Raw genomic sequence first — 22,547 nt, 5'->3', positions numbered from 1 at the left:
TCTATCTGTAAAGTGTCTTGAGATAACTCTTGTTATGAATTGATACTATAAATAAAATTGAATTGAATTGAATTAAATCACAGTCAACCTAAACTAGCTCACAAACTGTTGCCAGAAGTCAAAGCCAAAGTTGTCTGAGTCAAGTGTGGCATCACGTCAATCAATTGATCTGCTTATTTAATAAAAGTATCATAGAAGTAGTGATGAAGGCATCATTCAGCTTAGAAAGTTGTTGGTTTCAATGCATTCAGAGGAGAAACCAAACTATCGGTCCTTAAGACCTTTTAGAGTAAATGTTTACAAATTGATCTTTCCATTTAGTTTGAACAAAAAAAATAATACACTTACCATAATCTACTTTGAACAGAACAGAACAAACTGATGTATATCGTAGCCTGACCTGATCCAAGTTTGACTCGCAAGTCTAAAAAACAAATAACCGGTACAACACAATGCTACCAGACACAAACAAGAACAACTCGTTTGTTTCTCCTCAGGTGTTACATAAATATGACAGGAGCTGCAGCTGTGTGTAAACTGATTTACAGTGACTCGGGTCAGCTTCCTCTTAACAGAGAGGTGTGTATGTGTCTGTGCTCAAAAGGCAGCCAACTAAATGATGAACGGATACGAGAGACTCAACGTGCAAAACAAACAAAATCAGATGTAAACTAACAAGCAATAAAACACGGTCGTACATCATCGTTTTTGTTTCACAGTGATTTAGTCCAGAGAATTATAGGAGAGGACAAAAAGTCTCAAATGAATTAGGCCCACTTGTTCCCTTAAAGTTATACTATGTCCCCAAATCAATCCCATATATTACTGAATCAACTAGATTGTACACCAGTTTCAAGGTTAGGAAATAGATTGATTAATCAACAATTGAAAAAAATGCCATTGAGTTTATTGTTCAAGGAAAAATGCTAAACTCCAGCTTCAACATTAAGATTTCCTACTTTAGGAGTATTAGGAGATGATAAATTGGATATATTTTAGTTAGTGAGTTTGTCTAAAAGGCAACATGAAGAGTTTATGTTCACATATGAGTATTTCATCCGGACATGCATTATTACCATCAAAAGTCATTGAAACTCCAGCTTTAAACCACATGATGACAAATAAGTACAAAGTTTGAAGCTGCACTGAAATTAAGATGAGATCAAGGGCCCTATTGTACCGATAGAAGCGCATGGCGGGAAGCGCTTGACGCAGGTGTGTATAGGGCGTGTACGAATTCACTTCAGCTAGTTTAAAGGCGGGAAAAAAAGGGTCTGTGCGCCATGCACGTGGTTCAAAAAGGTTGTAGTAAGTGTCTTTATTAATCAGAGGTGTGTTTTGGGCGTAACATGCAATCTGATCGATTTAATCAGAGTGTCATCTGCCATTCTCTTTAAAAGCGAGGCGCGTTTGTACCTTGGTGCATAGCCATTATAATGACGGATTTGCTAAGCAGGAAGGAGAGATTTTCAAGAGAAAAAAGCTGATGCATAGTGCCACCAAAGCTCCCACCAGGTGAAGCAGGGGTTAAAATAAAAACTTTATTATTATTTATAAATATATATCCATTATTGACTTAAGACCAGGTTGTTGTTGGTCAATGGCATCATCACTTTCCGCGGATTCAAGATAGCAATACGCCAAGAATGCACCTGAACACAACTCCCTGGTGCACTTTCCAATTAAACGATTTGGATGCGAAATTGAGCCGGGTGCAAGATACAGCCCCAAGAGGTTAAGGTTGTCATTTTATAATCAAAATAATACCTTAAGGAAATTGGTATTGTAGAAGTTGCAAACGGTTTCTAAGAATTCATAGAATAGATAGAAATGTAAAACAATCAGCATTGTTATTGTCAAATAGGCCAAAATGCTACACACTGTCTAGACCCATTTGTTTGTCATTTAAAGTGACCACCTGAAAGTCGTGACAGGATGTGGTGCGACAGTTCACATTTTCCACCATGAAAAAGCTTGGGTTTCGTAACTTCAGGGTCAACAGTAAACCGCCTGAAAAGTTAAGAGAAGGCTATAAAGGTTGCAAACCCACTGTGCTGAATATTCAACAGGCTTGTTTTTCCCCTAATAAAAAGCTTAGGCTACAGAATTAATGGAGGGGAAACGCCTCCAGAGAAACTGGGATGTTTTTATTCTCAGCTCTGGAAAGAGACTCGGTAGCATGATAACACAAGCTGTGAGTGCAGCAGTGCATGTAGAGCATTTTATAAATCTGTGGATAATCAACATGATTGTGCACAGGTGTCTCTTTCAGGAACAACTCCAAAAGAATAGAAGACAACCAAAGTATAGATAAAATGCAACATGTTTCTGTAGAAGACAGGCAAAGTCACTAGACAAAGTACAACGCATTTGTGTGCTGGTAGAAACAGACAAGCGCTAATGTGTATATGTGTGTCGGCATGGCAGTGGCTAAGGTAGTCGGCATCTGGCGCTGATTAGGAAATGCCTTTAAAGCTTTGCAGAAGAAGCTGCTGTGTCGACTACGGCCAGATGCCTCAGCACTGACTTTCACTACAGTTTGGCCGCAGCGTAGCTGCGGTGTTGACCCCCAGCTTGTGCTGTCTGACAGTTGGTTTCCCTTTGATGTCCTGCGTGAGCCTGCTGAGTTCAGCCGGCCTCAAAGCCTTTCAATTATCCCAGCAAGGAGGGAGGAACATACAGGAAGGATAAAGTCAGTTTACTTTCAGGAGTGTGGCAGAGGAGGAAAAGAAAACACTTCCAGCTACATCCAAGTGGCTAAAAAGTAAAGACTTACCATCTTGAGGAAGCATGAGGAAACTTCTTCTGAAGCAAAATAGTGCTTAAAGTTTTCATATTATGCTTTTTTCCCTTTCCTTTGTTGTGTTATACATCTTTTTTTACACGGTATAGCTTTACAAAGTGAAAAAGCCCAAAGTCCACCCAAAGGGTCTCCAACAGAAAACACTGTTAACCTGCTCCAAACAGCTCTATTTTAGTCCAGCCTTTACTTCTTTGACAAACTTAGTAACACGTTACAATGCTCGCCTAGCTGCTAGCATGGCACGCCATCATAGTCTGCTTCTAACTGGCTGGTAGCTCTCCTTACCTAGGTACTGTGCATGTGCGACTCCCAGCAAAGGCAAGGCAGCTTTATTTGTATAGCACATTTCAGCAACAGGGCAATTCAAAGTAAAAAAAATAAAAACATAAACCAAGAATAAAAGTTACAGTGCAGTATATGAAATTAAACATTAAAGGAGTGAGAAACCATTTAAAGAAAGGCAACATCAAAAAGAAAGGTCGTTTTTTAGAGAGACCTAACAAAGATGGAACAGAAGTGAGATGCCTCCCTCTGTAGCTAAAACAATGTGCTCAACACACAGGATGAAAAGAGGAGCTGCAGTAATGTGCAGTACAACAAAAATATTTATAAACCATGTAAACCTATTCTGATATAATCTCTTAATACAATTATTTAACACTGAATGAGAAAGGGGATAACCCAACAAATATTTGTTTTATGTAAAGTACATTGAAGTTATTTTCCCCAAACCACCTTCTAAATATGCCACTGTCATTATCAGAAGTAAATCTATGCTTAATAACTGCATTAAAACAGTAATGTGCATAAACAACAGATTGCATTAAGCCCACAAGAGAAGACCTGTATTTGCAGTAACACAGAGATGCACAGCAAAAGTTCCCATCTTGCACTGAAACCAAGCAATGTACCTTTACCAACAGGATCAGCGAGACAGTCTCTGTCCAAAAACTAAAATAAACTCCTAACTAATAAATCTACAGCAGTCACAAAATTAAAATCTCGACTCAAATTTGTTTGATCATGAGCACCAACAAAAAAAAAATTTTAATTTCCCCACTGGGGATCAATAAATAGTATCAATTAAATTAAATTAAATTAAATTAAATTAAATTAAATTAACAGTAGTCCATAAAGTGAGACAATGAGTCAACCTTCAGTCAGCCCTGTTGCTGCACACAACAAGTTATTCATGGCGCCATCACTTTCAATTCCCAGCTATCCTTCCTCTGGTGCAGCCAAATCCGCTGTGCACGATGATAAACATAACATTTGAGAATGACAAGTTCATTTATGGAAATCAAAGAAAAATATACATACACCCCCCGTTATTGTGTTCATCCCTCTGGCTGACCATAGCTTACCTCATATCAAAAAGGATGCTTGAAAATGGATTTCAAAAATTACTTTTAGAACAAGGATTTAAAATTACAGAGCAACAGTTCGGACCATGTGTTAGAGACATGCAGAGATATCCAAATCCAGCTGAGTCTACAACATATAGCATATTGTACTCATAATAATGGGTGGTGGTGATGGCGCAGTAGATATGACACATGCCTTTGGTGTGGGAGATCTGGGTTTGATTTCTACTGCGATACATCAACCAATGTGTCCCTGAACAAGACACTCAACCCCAGGTTGTTCCAGAGGCGTTCGACCTCTGACATAAAGCAATTGTAAGTCACTTTGGAAAAAAGCAGCACAATGACATGTAATGTAATGACGTAAAATTCAGTGGCAGCTCAGATAATTTGCAAATGTGGGATTTAACATAGCATTAGAGATGCCAGTGTTGGCGTCTTTTATGCCATGTTAAATCACACATTTGCAAAGCATCGGAGCTGCCACTGAATTTAACGCTTAAAGTTCTGTGGTTAGCAAAAACATCCTCAAATCAAAACACATTTACATACAGATGAGTTGCATTCAACAATGGCATTGCGGCTGAAAATTTACAACTCATCTGAGCTGTACAGAGCCTCCTATAACTAATATATAAAAATCTCACAGTGTTAGCTTCCAGAGTGTCTTTGTGCAACTTATTTGAAGGTGTGGTTTGTGATTACACTGATGTATGATTTAGTCTGCTAGATGAACGCTTGGGATTAAAATTTGGCACTGTGCACCACTTAAGATTTATATCTCTAAGATTTACTAAATCTGCCTGCAGCTATCAGAGCCAATCACATGCTTCCAAGTAATTTTTTTTCTGACATGCTACAACTAAAAGTGTTTTTGCCGAACTGTCTCAGCTTTTATTGTTTAGCCTTCAGGTTGTTTGAGGTAACAAAACTTAATTGCTATTTATCTGCATCAGTCATCATTTCTGGAGGATAAGGATAGTTTTCAGCCAAAACAACATTGAGTTGTATAATGTACTGTACTATTTCATTTACGGATTGCATACTGCTCTTTTATTGAGATAAGGATCAATCCTTAGAGATCCAATGAGTGTTTTCAACTTTCTCACTCACTGTTCCTCAAACACCAGACTATAAATAGGAAAGGATAACTTTACCCTTTACTCCAGGTACGGTGAGGTATATCATTAATCAGCCTATCCTGCTCACTGCAGCATGAAGTTGCCCTGAGCAGTGATTCAGGATTTCATCCTCTCGGCCCAGAACACAATCTTTTCCTGTAAAAATCCAGTTCTCTTCTTTTCCCAACACTGCCCCCTTGAGTAAAAACAGATGGCTCAGATCCAGAGAGTACTGTGTGTGGCTTTGTAAATGTAGGAATACAATATGTTGGTAAATATATGTATCACACACAAGATAATGTTTAAAATGCTAATTCAATCCATTTTAAAAGTCTGGGTCCAGATTGGGACTGCAGCTGTAATTATTTTCTGTGCAGAGTAACCTGCGGAATAGTTTCTTATTTCAATGACTAATCTGTTTGATCAATAGAAAGCCAAAACCTGTTGACCAAAGCCCATGATTACATCTTCAAATTGCTTCTGTCAAACCAACAGGTCCTAAACCCAGAGATAATCCATTTACAATGATGTTTAAAAAAAAGAAAAGAAAAAAGAAAATCTGACATTTGAGAAACTGGTTCGGCTGCTGCCTTCCACGCAAAACAATGTGGACCACTTTATCAGTGGTGGAAGAAGTATTCAGATCCTACAAGTAAAAGTACTAAAAAACAAACCGCAAAGATACTCTTATACAAGTAAAAGTCCTGCATTACACCCTGCTTACATACTTTGACTTAATAAGTAAGAGAGGGTGTGTGTGTACTTAAAGAATTAAAAGTAACTGTAGTAAAATCCTCACATTTTAGAAACTGGAAACAATCAAAACCATTCTCTCAATCAACTAAGTGTTTAATTGGCTAATAATTTCAGCTGTACTTTTAGGCCTGTATAATGTTAGGTAGTTTATTTAATAATAAAACATTTTATTTTATAAACTACATGAGTTTTGTGTGCAAAAATCCTAATTTGTAAAGTAACTATAGATGTCAGATTAATGTAATGCAGTAAAATGGACAATATTTCTCTCTGAAATGTAGTGGAGTAGGAGAAAGTGGCTTGAAAAGACAAGTACCTCAAATTTGTACTGGAGTACAGTACTTGAGTAACATGTTACATTCCACCACTGACCACTTTGAAACTTCCACCGTTTCCCGCTCTGTGCGGTTACCCTCTCTTCATTCTCCCGCTCCCTGATTCAGTTCTGGCAACCTCCATCAACATCTCCGTGCACACGCACGTCGGGCCTGCACTTGACCAAGGACAGACTGGGGCCTCTTATTTGTTTAGTTCTCGTGTGGAGTCACTAAGGCGGCGGAGGAAAAGGAGGCGGCGGCAGCTGGTGAACACCACCCACCACCACCCTTAACAGGGCACCGTGAGACTCAAAATGTCTCTAAAGGTTTGCTATTGCTAGATAAGACTTTTGGACACCACACTACTGCACTAATGCAACCTGGACAATTGGTTTATTTACATTTACATGTGGCATACATTTTAGCACATTATTTAAGCAGTTGCACATTTGTTTCCCCATCCTGTACATATTCAAATATTTGTTCTTTTTACTTTATTCATATTATTATTTCATGTATATTTTATGTATATTTTTCCTAGTCTTTCATTTATATTTATATTCTGTGCCTTGTGACTGATTTTGCTGCTGTTACACCGGAATTTCCCATTTTTCTTGGGATCAATAAACATCCATCTATCCATCTATTCATCTATCCATCTATCCATCTATCAATCAGAGGCACCGTACCTGCGTCCCGTGCCTAGCGCTGCCCAAGATGATTGTGCGATGATTGTGACTGAACGTTTTTCTCCTATCTCGGAATGCTAATCCATTCTTCTCCCTCGTATTTGGGGGACAAAAATATTTAGTCCATTTTGACACCACTTTTAACAATGACCTGAATAATAAAACATATAGTTTCATGGCGGAGCAAATGTAGCGAATTACAAAAGACTGTAAAGGTGTACCTAATATAGTGTCCACTATTGTTTGGGCAGGTATAGACTATAATATAACAGCCTATAATTTAATTTCTCCACCAAGAAGGCAAAAAAGAACATAAAAAAGAAACAAATTTTTAATAAGCTAACAAAATTTAAAAATAATAATAATAAGAAAAGAGTTGTATGAACTTGTTCTTGTATTTATCTTCATTCCAAAGTGAACAGTCTCCAGATAATTTCTGTAGCTCTGGTACAAGACTGTTGGTCCCAAAGGCGTTCACTTCTGTTGTCAGCTTTCTCAACAAGGCATTGTGGGAGAAATTCCCCATTTTAAAGTGCTCCCATGTTTGCTTTTGTGCCAATTGAGCCCACTCTGCTGACCTTTTGGTGAAGGACCAATGAGATCCACTGCTACGTCCTCTGCTGTCCTTCTCCTCTGACAGCAGCCAGACAATGAACAACAAGCTAATTAAACCGATGACAGCCTGAAGAAGGGAAAGCAGGCTCTTTCACCAAAATAGCAATACCAAACTGAAGCTAAAGCCTTAAAAAACACTGAAAAATAACTTTGTTAAAAACATCTTTAAAATAAACTACTGCTTCATAGGGCAAAATATGATTTAAAATCTCAAAACTGTCACTTTAACATGTAGTCTGTGGTATTTCATGACAGCAGGGATTGACAGCTACATGTTGGTTACCAGTGGCCTGCTGGTTGAACACATAACTATGTCAGGAATGTTTTTAGAGCCGGACAAACCTTGTCTGTCTTGATTAGACTTTTTTTGTTCGGCCCGCCGTAAACACTTGAGCTGCCGGACCAATTATGGTGTTAATGAGTCACAGGCCATGCTGCGCTAGATGCCTGTCAGGGGAAGGTTGAGTTATAGTGGTACAGGGTTACACTAATGTCTAGAGATGCTGCTTTGGCACCCTAAATGAGCTTAAGCTGCATAGATGTGATGGAGGGGGGGAGCCACTTAAATGGGGAACACGTTCTTTTGTAGCAATTTGTCACGCAAGCGTGCAACCGGATATTGTGTCTATGAGTGAAATAACTAATTATTGTTGGCTCATTTTCAACAGAGAATCAGCATAGTTGTTTTTATTAATGTAGCTCTTTTTCAAAATCCTTCGGCACTCCCTCAAGAGCCAGTTCTGTCTCTAGGGGCTGCAGGCCCAGCTGTGCCATGGTCTGAGTCCTGGGAACAAAAAGACGGCTGGGCGTCACCTGCCAGCCTCAGTGGGCTTTTAACCACAAGCATGAAACCGCCTACAAAAGATAAAATGTTTTCCATTTTATCAAAATCATTAAACAGCTTGGCTTCTGAAAGCAGTTGGTTGTTTAATTGCTTAAAATCTCATGAATGAATGTCTTCAATGAGACACGAACAGAAGGCTAGCAACTGAGGAACTTGAGTGTGAGAGAGTCATGCTGTGCAGATTTAAACCAAGCACAGTAAAAGCAATCTTAAATCACAGTTAGAGCAGATAAATATACTAAAAAGCCATTTAAAAAATGATAAACATAGCATCTATTCATTCCTACACCGGCAAGCTTCTGGCACAGTTTATTTGGCTGGGCCACTTTTTGGTGTGACTGGGCCTTCATCCTTTAATGGTTATGCAATTACTTCATCTATGCTTAACGTGCTACTGTTGCTTTTATCGTAGTGTGTTCTGTAAACCTCAGGAGAAAAACATCAATTTAAATGAAATGTGTGAAATATAGTTGTCCATTTACACCACCTCCCAGCTGGCCCTAACTCTGGCTGTTTTTTTGGAGATTCTCCTTTTTTCCCCTGTCAGCTGGCCTCATTGTTAATCAATGGTAAGGTCAGGTGACATCAGTGGTTAGGACTGATTAACTAGCCTCAATGTCATTTATCATCCGGGATATCACACATGCTTATCTGGGGGACTTGCCGTTATCCCTGCTCAGTCGCTGCGACGCCTTGCGATAGTAAAGCAACCTAACAGCAGGGATTAAGAGTTTATTTGGCCTTGAATGGAAAAAAGGGTTATCCACAAGAACACACCAACGGACGTTCAAGCAACAAATTCAGTGAACACTCAGAGGCCAAATTAGGTGACTGAAGCTCTAAGATACTCCATTTACTGCTTATTCATTCACAATTTTCCCTCTCAAAAAAGCTTTTCATTGAGATGAACCTCTGCCAGAGGGAGCACCCTGAAAGACACAAACTGAAGGATAGGGATGAGCATGTGAGAAGAAAGAAAATGAGAGAAAGGGAGGTATAGAGTGAGGACTAATCCCATTAGTATGACAGCTAAATGATTTGTTCTACTGAAAGAAGGCGAGATAAAAAGTTGTGCATGGGGAAGGAATCCAACCAACAGCAAAACCTTGTTTTCTTCCCTGCTCATTGACACCGATCAAAGTTGTCCGCACGCCACTTGATCCGTGAACTTTAAAGTCTCATTTATTCCCACGGGGGGAAGAAATGAGGAAATGTTAGAACAAAGAGAGAGAAGAGTGGGATAGAGAGCTGGTGACACACACAAATTCAGCTCTCAAACCATGACCCCCCCCCCCCCCCCCCCCCCCCCCCCCCCCCCCCCCCCCCCCCCCCTGACCTACAAAAGATTTAAAAAAATAACTATATAAAACAACAACTTCTCATAATCTGGCTTTGGAGCAAACTATTAAGATTAAAAACAAATGTTATAAATAATTACCAAGCGAACTGATGAAATGGGAAGTGCTGGAACCATGTTAAATCGTGTTACGCTTCTGCTAGAGTTAGCACCCAACAGGCTTGAACAGGGCAAGTTTTAATCATGTTTTTAGCCGCTAAACATGTTCCAAATGCCATTACAAGTGCCTACCCATGTGCAGTGATTCTTTCAGAGTGAACACATTGAATCCTACTGCTGTAAATGTGACAGAAAGGCATGGAAGTTCTGCTAATTCAGCGGTGTTTAGTTCCGGTTTAGTTTAGGGATTAACCGTACTTTAAAAACAAAAACTAAAAAAATAAGCATTTGCTTATTTTTGAAAATATGTTAGTATCTCTTTTCGGTGTTGTAGTTTGCGGACGGTCCTGAAGCACTCCTTGTTGTATCAACACAGGAACTACACAGATTGAATTAGCAAAACTTTCATGCATTTCTTTCACATCTACAGCAGTTAGATGTTTATGTAACGCAGTGCGGCTGTTTGGTTTTTCTGACATCGAGAAAAACGATATGGAAAAATATATGAGACTTTAATAAAATGTATTGAAGCTAAAAAGTGTCAAATTGTCCCTACTTTGAGAAATATAAACGTTTTAAAACCCTTTTATATTCAACATAATAGCTAAATGAAGGCTGTACATATGCACAACATTTTTTTTTTTTGTAAATTAAGGTTTAACCACCAGCCTTGCACATGTAAGAATACTGCATCACCTCACACTCAATCTCGGGAGAGGTGTGACAGCCTGACGGACACTTTCCTTTCTCCAAGAATGACAACAAAGAAACTTCATATGGTAAACTTAAACAGCTTTAGGAAGTTGTTAAATAGCAAGTGGGTGTTTGGTGAAGCGAGCAGCCGAGCTACAAAAGGTGAAGAAAGACAACAGAAAGACTGTGTTAAAGAAAGTTTACACAAAAACAAACAGGCATCAGCTTGGTCACTGAGAAAACGTAAATGCCGCTAGCACTTTATGGACTAATCGTTAAAAAAGTTGTAGTCCTAATTCTAGAACTTTTACTACTTCAGTGCACTTTTGTGTTATGCAAACAGGAAGTACATAGCAAGTAATGGACATTTGTCTACATGAAAAAAGGAACAATGAAGATTTGTACACAAAACTTTTACTACACAACAAATGTTTTGCTCCAGTACCTTTTGTCTGTGTTAAAAAATAAAAGTGAGGATTCCCAGCCGTCGTCGAGCAGAGAAAGTTGGATTAGTTTTGGGACTATCTGATGACTTCCGTGTCATCCTTTTCATTATCTTGGTCACAAGGTCATAGGCTACGAAAACAGTAGCATGCCCTCATACGTATAATGCAACACATTGTGTTGTGTTGGCAGTGAAAGGGGGGAGGAGGAGGCGCGGGGGTGTCTTCCCAGTGGGAGTCATCCTGGTTGACAATAGCAGTAACATTCCTCTGGAAACACTGTGGCATGATGGCTGCTGGGAGGATCCCCACTTCCACCAAAACTAAGGGATTAACTCCCGGGGTATTCTGGGAATTTTCACTGTCACCTTTGGGAATGATTCGGGGGGGGAACAACATTTCTTTCAGTGCTGTCAAAATAATTCAGGATCATTTTAAATCACTCATAAAACTTGTTTTGGTAGGCAAACATGTCTTTTCAAGCTTGTATCAACAGCTCTAAAACAGGGATCAAATATTCCCACATTAAAACTAAATGTGTTGCATATTTTGCTTTCTGATATGTTTAAATTGAACTGTGCCTTCCTTTTTTTTGCCTCGCTATAGACAGACATTTAGTTTGGCTGCATGCGTTTTCCCAAGGTAACCGTTGAGTATTGACTTGGTAAAGCTAAGTAGCAGACTATTTTTGTACAACAGAAAATTACATTTGCTTTGGTGACCAAATGGAAAACAAATCAGTGCAATAATGGAAGCAGTTGTATGGACCTGCATAGACAACTATACTAACTGTTTAAAAATGCAAACTATGTGACTGATGCACCCAGGTGAATGCCAAAGAGGTTATTAAGGTTGTCCTTTTGTCACGTAACAAAACAAGTGGGAGTAAAGGTTTAATTGTCCAAAGAGCTACTGTCATGATGATCCAAGCAGTAGGCATGGTGTGGTTTTAATTAGATGATTGGCTGTGCACTCGATGTATGCAAATGCTGCTTCACATCCATCAATTAGTTCAGTAGTCAAACACACAGGAACCTCCAACAGGTATATATGTACAATGCAGTATTATGGTTTAAATCGATGGGGGTCTGGTGGTAAAAGATGAACAACAAGCAACTTGCCTGGTTTGAGTATAAAATCAGTTTAAATGGCGTTTCTCTCAAATAGATAGGATAGCTAGAGATATGGATATTTTTTATTTTTAAATATTGTCCAGTAATTTAAGTTCTTATAACTACATAAGTTGCATTTTTGAGCAACATATTGCCTATTTTTCAACTAAACTTTATTTGGCGGTGAGAGGTCTGAGTCGGATTTTGGAGGGTAAAAATATTCTATCTTATAAATAGAAATGCTCTAGTAGTATTCAGGCTGGCTTATGTGAGGCCTTAGGATGAGACAGCCCCAGTTTGGAGACTATTACCTAGCATTTAATTTGAGAACCCTAAAATTGTTGTAAGTTTAAACATAATTTCTAAAAATGTATAAATTAGTCTCATTATTTATTCAACATCACTAACCGTCTCCAATAAACAGACGGACACATGTTGCCCAGAAGGCACTGTCCATGAACCAATATTGACTTTAGTGGTGACCCGTGTTCAGCTATTATTTCAGCAATGCTGAAAAGCAGGAACAATCAGCATCTGCAGGTGGAGAGGTTGGGTGGCAGATGTCACCCAGCATGCATAACAGCTAGACGAGTGAGGAAGGGAGGGTAGCTGTATCAACAATGAACAACAGATAAATGGGTACTGTCAAATGTATTTATTTTATCTGGAAACATTAAACCTATTTTGTAAATGTGCTCTACATATGAGCTCATTGGAACAGGGATACTCATTAATTGTATGTCAATGTCTTCATCACTGCAAAATATTGTTTTTTTTAATTATGCAGGGTTTTAATTTTCAGAGCAGTCAACCGGTGACAACTCCACAAACTAACCACTCTTTTGCCATTTGTCACTGCATACCATTCACTTTGTACTGTTAAAAATATCAAACCATCTCAGCATATATGGTACAGTAAGAAATCCAGCTACGAAAGAAAGTATGTAGGTCAACTTAGAAACGTGAAAATAACATCACCATTGATATTTAAAAAAATAAAACAAAATCTCAGTTCCAGCAGGCGAAATAAATCACATAAAAAAGGTTAGCCCCCTATTTATTTTATTATGTCTGGTTTCATACAATAAATGTTATTTTGGGGATTCATATGTTCAACCTGTCGCAGAATTAGAGCTCCAAATGAATCTGCTGCATTATGTTCCAACAAGTCAAAACCCAAAAGAAAGGGCACTCTCTCTAATTTGAATAAACAAAGCGGGCTGACTCTCAACAACTTGTTTTACCTGTACGACAGGATTAAATGTGCTCATGACTGCAGAGATAACTACCATATACAGCGGTAAGACTTTCCAGTAATTAAAGGCTACTTCTCTCAATGAAAAGAAACAATGCCTACATAGGATAACTATTACACTGTATATGAACCAATAAACATAACACAACACATGAGAATTATGTTACTGCTTTGATGAACACATAACTGATTTTGAGTAAAATTATTTCGCACATATAGATATTTCAATCAACATTAGTTTAGATGAGACTAACGTGATGTTAACTGCAAGCCCCTCAAAAGGTCAACCACTGCAACAATGACCAACAACATCCACCAACACACAACTTATAACAACTTGCCTCATAAATGCCCATCCTCCGATCCCCGACAACTAGCAGATGAAGCAACCTTGAGCTCGACAGTCCTCAGTCAGAGGGGGAACATGGGATAGGTCGGGGAACCTGTGGACAGCGTTGCCACGGTGATCTGCCCTTCACTTTGTGGAAACTGAAACCTGAGAAAGAGTGCAGGGCCATTGTCGAGCCAACTTCACCACAGCATGGCAATGAGGAGTAAAAAGTCACACAGCCAAACACTGGACATATTTCACTTTACCAAAAACAGCACATTTTTCATGAATTGGTAAGTAGTTTAAGTAATGTGAATACATAAAACATAAGCATTTATCATGCTCAACAGCAAATCATTATAATTCCCCCCATCACCTATGTTCTGATTACAGAACACAAGTATTTGCTCACTATAATTAATGTGGGATGTTGAAATATGGCCTCCTGCAAACGCAGCCTCGTATTAAAACGCTCCCCATGTGGCATGCTGCTGACAGCAGGCCTTCATGTGCACAGAAGCTTTAACCACAGCTGATAAGATCAATGGTGTCACCAGGGAGTCAATCTCCACTGTAAACAAAGCCCCACCGACCACAAGAGGAAATAATTTACTGCTGCAGTTTAACAATTTACTGAGAAACGCCCGACCTTCTTTCGGGAAACTGTTTGTACATTAAATCAAAGGCATTTGGGGCACAGACCTTTAACTTGGAAAAGACCACTTAAGAGTGTTGTCTTCACCTGACTGTAAATTTGTTATATGACCAACGGAAATGAGAAATTTACTTTAATTAGAGGAAAGGTTCTTCGGCTGTCTCATGCGTTCATTTCAAATTTAAAGATTGTGACGACAACTTCTTAAAAACAGCATAAAAGTGGTTACTCTGACTGGAAGCCTTATTTCCAAAATGTAAAATTTCTCCTTATCATTAAGGATTTTACAAAGATTGATTTACTGAACAAAAGTAGGATTCAATGTCAGGATTGCCACGATTTCCACAAGGATGTAGAGTTTCTTCCCCAGTAGGAATCTTGCAATTACTGTAAATCTGATATAACATGACCACTGCATAACCCAGTACACACCAAGACACCCGTTAGCGGCTGCTTGATAAGCATTGGCATGTTAGCATTCTCAATGTGAGCATTGTAGAATGACGTTAGCATTTAGCGCAAAGCACTGCCTCACAAAAAAGCTAGCATGGCTGGAGATTATTAGGACACAGACTAGTGACCAAGTTTATTTTGTCTCTTATGTCTGCAGAACCAATGGACGTGTTTGTGGTCATTTTACGTATGTGGTGCGATAAAGAACTTCTAAAGATGAGAGGCATCGGTCCTTATCAGTGCTAGCCCTGGAAAGTCAGCCTGGTGCTACAACTTCTGTGATCAACAGGTCACTGGATTGGTCTCAGGTCAATGTCCCAGCTTTAGTTTGGTTCATTTGGTCGCAACCAACGGAAAAATATTTACTTTTATTTCTGATAAACATGAAGTCATATGGACTGGTGTCAAAGACATTTGTCTAAAATGCAGTTCAACCACACATTATGCATAATAACAAACAGGTAGAAACAGGATTAACAGGAGGCGTCTTGTGGTTTAAAATTGTAGTTTAGCTTCTGTGCTCCTATTAAAAATCCCATATCTACCATCATAAAAATCCTGTGGTTGGTCCATTTTGCCTTCCTGCCACAAAAAAATAGCAAAAATAAAGAAATACAGCCCATTCACCAGAGTCTACTTGGTAACAAACTGAGGCCACATTAAAAAAGGAGTTTCCTTGAACCACAACAAACAGGTCAGGTGTAAAGCTCCAACAGAATAAATAATATTGGCCAGCGTTTGGTTTTTTTGCATTGGCAAAGAGGTGGAGCCCAGCCAACAATACAGCTAGAATGACTGGATCTTCACTGGGAATGTGTAAAGCAACAGCTATAGACAAAACAGACATCCCCCCCCCCCCCTCCTGGGTTCTCTGGAAGTTTGTTATCTTCTGCATGGAGACAAAGCTTAAAAAAGGTAGACGTCTACAGAAAACAATGCAACGGTTGTATTAGCAACTGTTGACTTCAAAACATATTTTGCACTCACCCTCCTCACGTCTTAAAAGTCTCAGTTCTTGTGTGAATGCATTTCCCCTCAGCTGCAACTCACACAGACAGCCGCCTAGTAGAACCAGAGAGAAAACATCCCAGAAAGAAATAAGGGATTAACATGGAGACGTCACCCGATGCTGTCTCACATGGCAGAGCACGGACCAATCACAACACAGCCGCTCAGCCACCAAACACACACACAGTAACCTAACAATACCAGCCAGCGAAGGAGACTGTAACATGAGTAACCTGGTGACCAGTGGGCCGAGGCTCTGGGGTTCTCTCAGCTGTAAACGGTGGCATCCCTGGCAGGAGACAAATTCAACAGCTCTGTCTAGGGTGTGGAGGATAATGGATGTGTGGAGCCCTTAGGTATTGTAACAGTGTCTACTCTCCCGTAGGAAAAGGCACCACAGATCCACCGACGTTTAGGCTCAAATGCTATACACAAGCTGATTAATCAAAGCATCCAATTTCCAACTCGACAGCAGAAGGTGAGCACTCTATCCCGAGTGATCTTTGTCTCTTACAGCTCTTGAGCGTTTTGACTAATTCAGGTTAAGGCCAGACTTAACTTTTGAAAGAGAAACAGAATCTCGGTCTTGGTAATGCACTCATGTTTAACTAAATACACTCAGGTGAATTTCTGCCACAACAGAATATGGTACTTTTGGTAAATTAAGGTATACCCCCCGTGTACAGCTGCTTAGTTCTCCTGAGAAGAGTTCTGCCTAAACTGAATCAGATTTCTTGTGTAAGGCTTCATCTTGACAGGCAGAGTCTGTGCATGCCTGCATAGCTGAGGGATTATAACAGTATCAATTGAGCCCTGAATTCTTTTTGCACCTGCCTTGTCCTGCTTAACGTACAAGAACCAGGCGGGATCTTTCACTACTCCCTTTTTCAGGAGACATACCTTATATTCACAAGTAGTTCAGAAGAGATAATGACAAGCAGAGGGAAAGCTACTTTTGTTCTCAACGGACTCTTCCTTTGGATATAGAGAGCTGCGGAAGTAACTAGGTCTGCACAATTCATCTTTTTATCACCAGACACCTCCCAATACAATATCACGATACTTATGCCACGACATGATATTATTGCGATTAACGTATTACAATATTCTGTAATGTATTGCAATTTATTACCTTTTTCCCAGCTTTTAATTTTTCCCAATTTCAAATGATGTCTCCAAAAGGAATCTTTGTCAACATGAGTCCTCTTTTGTGTGTTCATATCACTTCAATTTTATTGCTGCAAAATGGTATTATCAAGCAGGCAAACTTACCAACACATATATAATAAAAGATTGATACTTGATGCCTGTGTATTAGTACAGTATTGCCACTGAAAATATCCCAATACTGTGCTGTATTGATTTTTTATTAGGTGTGCAAAAGTTTGGGAAAGGGCTCAAGAGAAACCAACAAATTCCCAATCAACCCTACCGATTGACTCTGAGGCAAAGAGCACATGATGACTGGGAGGAGGCATGAATGAAAGAAAAAGGGATTAACATACCAGGAAACAAAACATCTTTGTGAAACACACTTCAAGGTTTAGCCAGCTTTAATCCTGACTATGCAGAAAATACCTCCCCTTATTCATGTTCACCGCGACAATATTTCTTTCAACAGAAACCTCACAACCAAGTTGAAGCATGCAGGACTGAATCATCTAAGAATTCTCTAACTGGTTAAGACGTCTAGATCTGTGTACATATTCCTATCCAGGTCACAAGAAGGGATCATTACAGTCGAGAATATTGTGATATTTAATGCGACAAATTGTGAGCTTAGAGTTCTGCACACGTCCACAACCTCAGCAGATGCCACTGACAGGGACTTCAGTTCTCCAGGCCTTAAAGGCAAAAAGAGGTTATCTAGTCTACCAGCAACACGATAGCGTTCTCTGAGCAAACTATTTTTGCACACAAAGAAGCACCAGACCTATTTAACAAACCAGAGTAAAAGTAAGGTTGTTTGAAAGTTGGATTGATAAAATGAATGTCTTATTGTATTAAACAATATTACACTAAAAACATCATACAAGGCCATAACCACATTAGCTGCCCTGTGGGTGGAGGAAAAATGGAGATACTGCTATTTCTATTACCAACTAAAGTAGACCTGAAGGGGGCATCAAGGACGGCCATATAGTTACTTAAATGAAAAGGGTTTATGTTAGAAGTAAAATTTTGGGTAATACACTTATTTTGTTTTTGTGCTGCGAGTAAGATGAACAGATTGATACAACTCTCATGTCTGTACCCTATATGTAAATATGATTATACGGCCAGAAGGTATCTTAGCTTAGCATAAAGACTGGAAACTAGAGCCCAACCGATCAACTTTTTAAACTCCAGCAACGCGTAACAAAACTAACAGATTTCCCGAACATTAGTTATTTATGAGTTCTCACTAAAATAATACAAGAATGTTTGTTTTATTGTCACAACACAACAGGAACATCAAAACATGTAAAAGTTATGATAAATAAAATGTATCAAAATACAAACTTACGATATGAAACTTAAGTCATTTGAACAATAATACAATAACAACAGCAACAAAAATCTAAGTTTCTGCCGGTTGTCCTGACCAAAGGCTTGCCTGTTACATAAACTCTAACAATGCTGGTTGTGAACTAGTTAACGTGCATGTTGAGATTTCTTTGGACATTAATGTGGGCTGAGCAGCTGTCCTATGTAGGACCTCACAAAAACTGTACTTACTTTAATTTACAATTCAAAGAATGGGAAACCTTTTGAACGATCTATGTGAACAATGTCCAGTAACCAAGCATTCACATTAATGTTTACACACTGCTATAACTCAAAAAAGCTCTACATCGGACCTTTACATCAAAATTACACAACGTCACCAAATGTTTGTATAATATTTCCATTTTATATACCATTTGTGATCATTGAGGGAATGAAAACGGCAACACAAATGTCTCCCATTCCATCTCTGACTCTTGTTAAGCCTCTAAACTCCAGCAAGCAGCGATTTAAAATGATTTTCAAGCAGTTCTGCCAGAGCTTTGATCATTCCAATAATGACTTCCTTGAAAATTTGCAAACAATGCGGAGTTGTGGCCTGGCAGCTGCCCCAGCCCCTGGAAATCTTTTAGGAGGATTCCCTGAAGCTTGGCTTTTCTTTTTATTCTCCATGTAAAATCTGATGTGCTGGCCTTGTTGTTTTGATTTTGCAGGTTTATAACTAGAGGCTACTTATGTAAAATCTAATCTGAATCTCACTTCACAGATTTAATTTTCATCAACTACGTAGCCTACTTTGGTTTTTCTTTGTTTATTACAATTCTCAGTGAGGTTGGTTTTGGCAAGGGAACTCTAATGGTTTGTTTCAGTAGATCTACTATTCAAAGTAGGTCGGATCTTGTAATAACAGGGCAGTCCCTGAGGCTCTTGTAGGTCTTCATCCCACACTTAAGATCTGAACAGCTGTAACAACTCCCTTCACCTTCCCAGTCAAACATTAACACCAGTAAGAGTGGGGTACAAAATAAAAAAGCTCAAAAGCAGCCAAAGAAAGGTATTTTAAGTACAAAAACATGCAAGAAAAGCCCAAATGGGACAGAAGCATGCACAGATGTTCGACCAAAATTTAAATTACAACCCAGTACCCCCTCCACATAAAATTACAGAGAAAACACCATGGCAAGTATTCCACAAAAACAAAAAAGCCAGGGCCAGATTTGGTGTGCGACCCACTCAGACGAGGCAGTGGATTGGAAGTCATTTTCTCTCAACAAACACTGGAGGGATGGGAGTCATAATCCCAGGGAGGTGGAGGCTGAAAGGGGGTGACACATCTGAGCAGCGGAGACCCAGCTTTGATCATGTAGACAGAAGGGTCGTCTCACTAAGGTGTTAATTGAGAGACCTCTGCCATATGTCCACAAAGGCTGACTGACCAACCCTGATGATGTGTACCCAGAGCGGGACTAAGCCTGATGTACCAACGGACGCCAGGCTGGGCTTCCACCCGATCTGCTTAATGTGTTAGGGGAAACCAGTGAGAGGCTGTGGAATGCTCTGTGTGTTGCTGGAGGACATGCACAATGTACAGATTTAACACTAAGCGTGTTACAGTACAAACAAGCTCAGAAATGTCAGTTAAAAAACCGCAAGAGATGTGTTAGCTGCCACGCTCTCAAAATCAATGCGATGCATTTATGCTAATTAAAAGATAATTAATTAGCTGATTTTGTAAAATAAATACTTTCCACAAGTGGCAGTAATGAGCATTTCATTTTTAACAAAACTAACGTAACTAACATTAAGTTAGCAATGTAAAAAAAATGGCTTATTGAAAACATTGTTTTCAGATGTGGTGGTAAAAAGACTTCCCATGTACGGTTTAAGTTTTTGAGTCTCAAGAATGTGAAGACACATGTAGAGACAGACAACATGTTGAAGACATAATGTCCTGTATACTGTGTAGCACGGTGGCGGCACAAAACATGACTGAGCTGCTGTTTGCAAACTTTTTTGCTCTACTGCAGAGGAAAGGTAGGCTGAAAAAAAGCATCAAGCAATATCCAGATATTGAAGGACATTTAAGGCCGTCTTATAGTTCTACGTAGAATAGGACAGCGTACCCCCGCAGACCCTTCTGCGTCTACGCCGGACCCTAAACCATCGACTGACGTGCCCTTCTCTAAACATATTTCGCAATTGACCATCCGGAAAACACACAGCACGAAGCGTTCTGGCGGTGAAATGCACCGCGATGCGAAGAAAAACGTTCAACCCCGACGTAGAACTCCAAAAGGGTCACAACACCGTAGGAGCGACAGCGTAGCTACGGCTTGGAGTTGACTCAGAACCATAAAACGGCCTTTAGCTAAAAAGCTGATATACAACAAAGAGAGGGCAAATTGTCTAAAACCAATTGAATTATAATACGAGTTGAACAACTGTAAAAACTTTTTAAATAAAAAAAAATAAGTATCGACTTTAAGATTACCAGGTTCACCAAAGCCACAGCAGGTTGGAACTTTTATGTCTGAAGGCAAGGTTTGTTTTGTCTCCTTCGTTGAAAGCACCGTTTGTAATCTCTGTTCTTATTATACACAAGTGTAGAAAAATGGATTCAGGGATATGCCAAAAGTGCCACACTGGAAGCCAAAGAATTTCATTAAACCGATGTCACAGAGCTCATATTCTTCTCCTTGACATGTCAATTCATTGCTTGATCTCTTAAGAAAAGTGGGAAAGCCTCAAAACCCTGCAGAAGACGAAGAGCCCTCTATTTGACCCCAGCCATTCACAAGCACAATAGGGACCACCACCCAGGTCTATATCCCTACTATTCTTTTCCTAAAATGCATTAGCAGAGCTTTCATGTGCCGGCTTCAACCCCTGGTGGTAATATGTAATGGCATGCCAAATCAGAATAGGAAAGGATGAATAAATGCTGCTGTATGGTTTGGAGACTGGGTATGACCAACAACAATGTGATACATTTCATAGTTGATGACAGTCCCTTTCAGCAGCCCATAAAGCCCCAATGAGAATGATAGTTACAAAGGAAGAAATTATTCTTTTACAGGCTTGAGGTAAGGGTGTTTGGGGCGTCCAAATCTGTGGTGAACCTGATTTAAGCTTTTAAATATATGGCAGAGATGAGTCAGTATGGGTCATATAATGGTGAGGGATTATTAAAATCACATGACAGATATGGGTCAGTGCACGCAAAGTGTTTTTTTTTTAAAAGCAAAATCCTCAAATGAGATACCACAATGAAGGCTCACAAATTCAATCTTGAATGAATAAAAGTACCTTTCCGCACGCACAACGTTTCCCTGCACTTGGAGCTCAAAGTTCAACCCCATAGGCTGTGCAGCATACTTCCAGCACTTCCATGACACCTGTCTGGCGGGTACAAGGTTTGTTTGGTCTAAGTAAAAAAACACCAGATTACTAAAACTAGCAGGTACAGCTAACACCATATGACTTTAAACATAATCCTGTTTAACCAGCAGCGCTTCATGGGATTGTCTGGTCTGGTCGCTGCAGGGGCACTTGATCCAGAATGTGCATCGAAAACACAAATCCAAGTTACCCAAGAAAAGCCCTGTGCATACATACGTACACAAACACAATCCAAAGCTTCAATACTTTCAGCACGATAGAGTTAATAGCCTATATCAGAAGCTCTCTGTGACTGCAACGCGTTTAACTTACCCGACGCCAAGTCTCCAAAAGCTGTGTGTGGACTTGAATGCAACTCCTCCTCTCTGGTAACTCAACTGATTGTCCTCCTTTGGGGTTAAATTGTTGAAGGGTACGTCGTCCGGTTGAGGTAGTAACTTAGCGTCAGACTTCTACAAGGTTATACTTTAGCCCAGTGGCATACAGCACGTCCCGTATGCAGCACCACCACCACCACCACCACCAGCAGCAGGAGCTTCTTTGTACTTGTCCACCTCAGCAGCAAGTGGTTTACACGTGGTCATGCGCAGTCGGTGCCCAGAGCAGCTCAATCCGCACAGTGCTACAGTCAGAGAGCTACAGGTGTAGCTTAGGCTACCTGCTGCAACGTTGGCCTAAACCACCAGAACATTTACTCTATAGCCATCTTTTAGTTCAGTATTTTAAGCCTATTTAACTGATGCTGA

General features: G+C 39.6%; 1 protein-coding gene across 5 annotated transcripts in view; it reads right to left on the bottom strand.

Moving 5' to 3' along the window:
• The window catches only part of kank1a (KN motif and ankyrin repeat domains 1a), a 50,723-nt gene extending 28,293 nt beyond the window's left edge, over positions 1 to 22,430 (bottom strand). Inside the window, exons 1-2 of one of the 5 annotated variants that reach the window (XM_034871428.1) lie at positions 22,114 to 22,325; positions 21,723 to 21,826 (exon numbers count right to left, since the gene is read on the bottom strand). The gene's annotated coding sequence lies outside the window, so the exon portion shown is untranslated. Of the gene's footprint in view, positions 1 to 348; positions 372 to 15,894; positions 16,003 to 21,722; positions 21,827 to 22,113 lie in introns of those variants that run through there. The other 4 variants (XM_034871426.1, XM_034871430.1, XM_034871427.1 and 1 more) reach the window with 4 other exon arrangements.
• Positions 22,431 to 22,547: the final 117 nt, after the last annotated feature.

This window comes from Etheostoma cragini, chromosome 5, assembly GCF_013103735.1.
Source record: "Etheostoma cragini isolate CJK2018 chromosome 5, CSU_Ecrag_1.0, whole genome shotgun sequence".
NCBI lineage: Eukaryota > Metazoa > Chordata > Actinopteri > Perciformes > Percidae > Etheostoma > Etheostoma cragini.
Note: the sequence above shows the minus strand (reverse complement) of the source record. Positions and strands in the feature narration are given on the sequence as shown.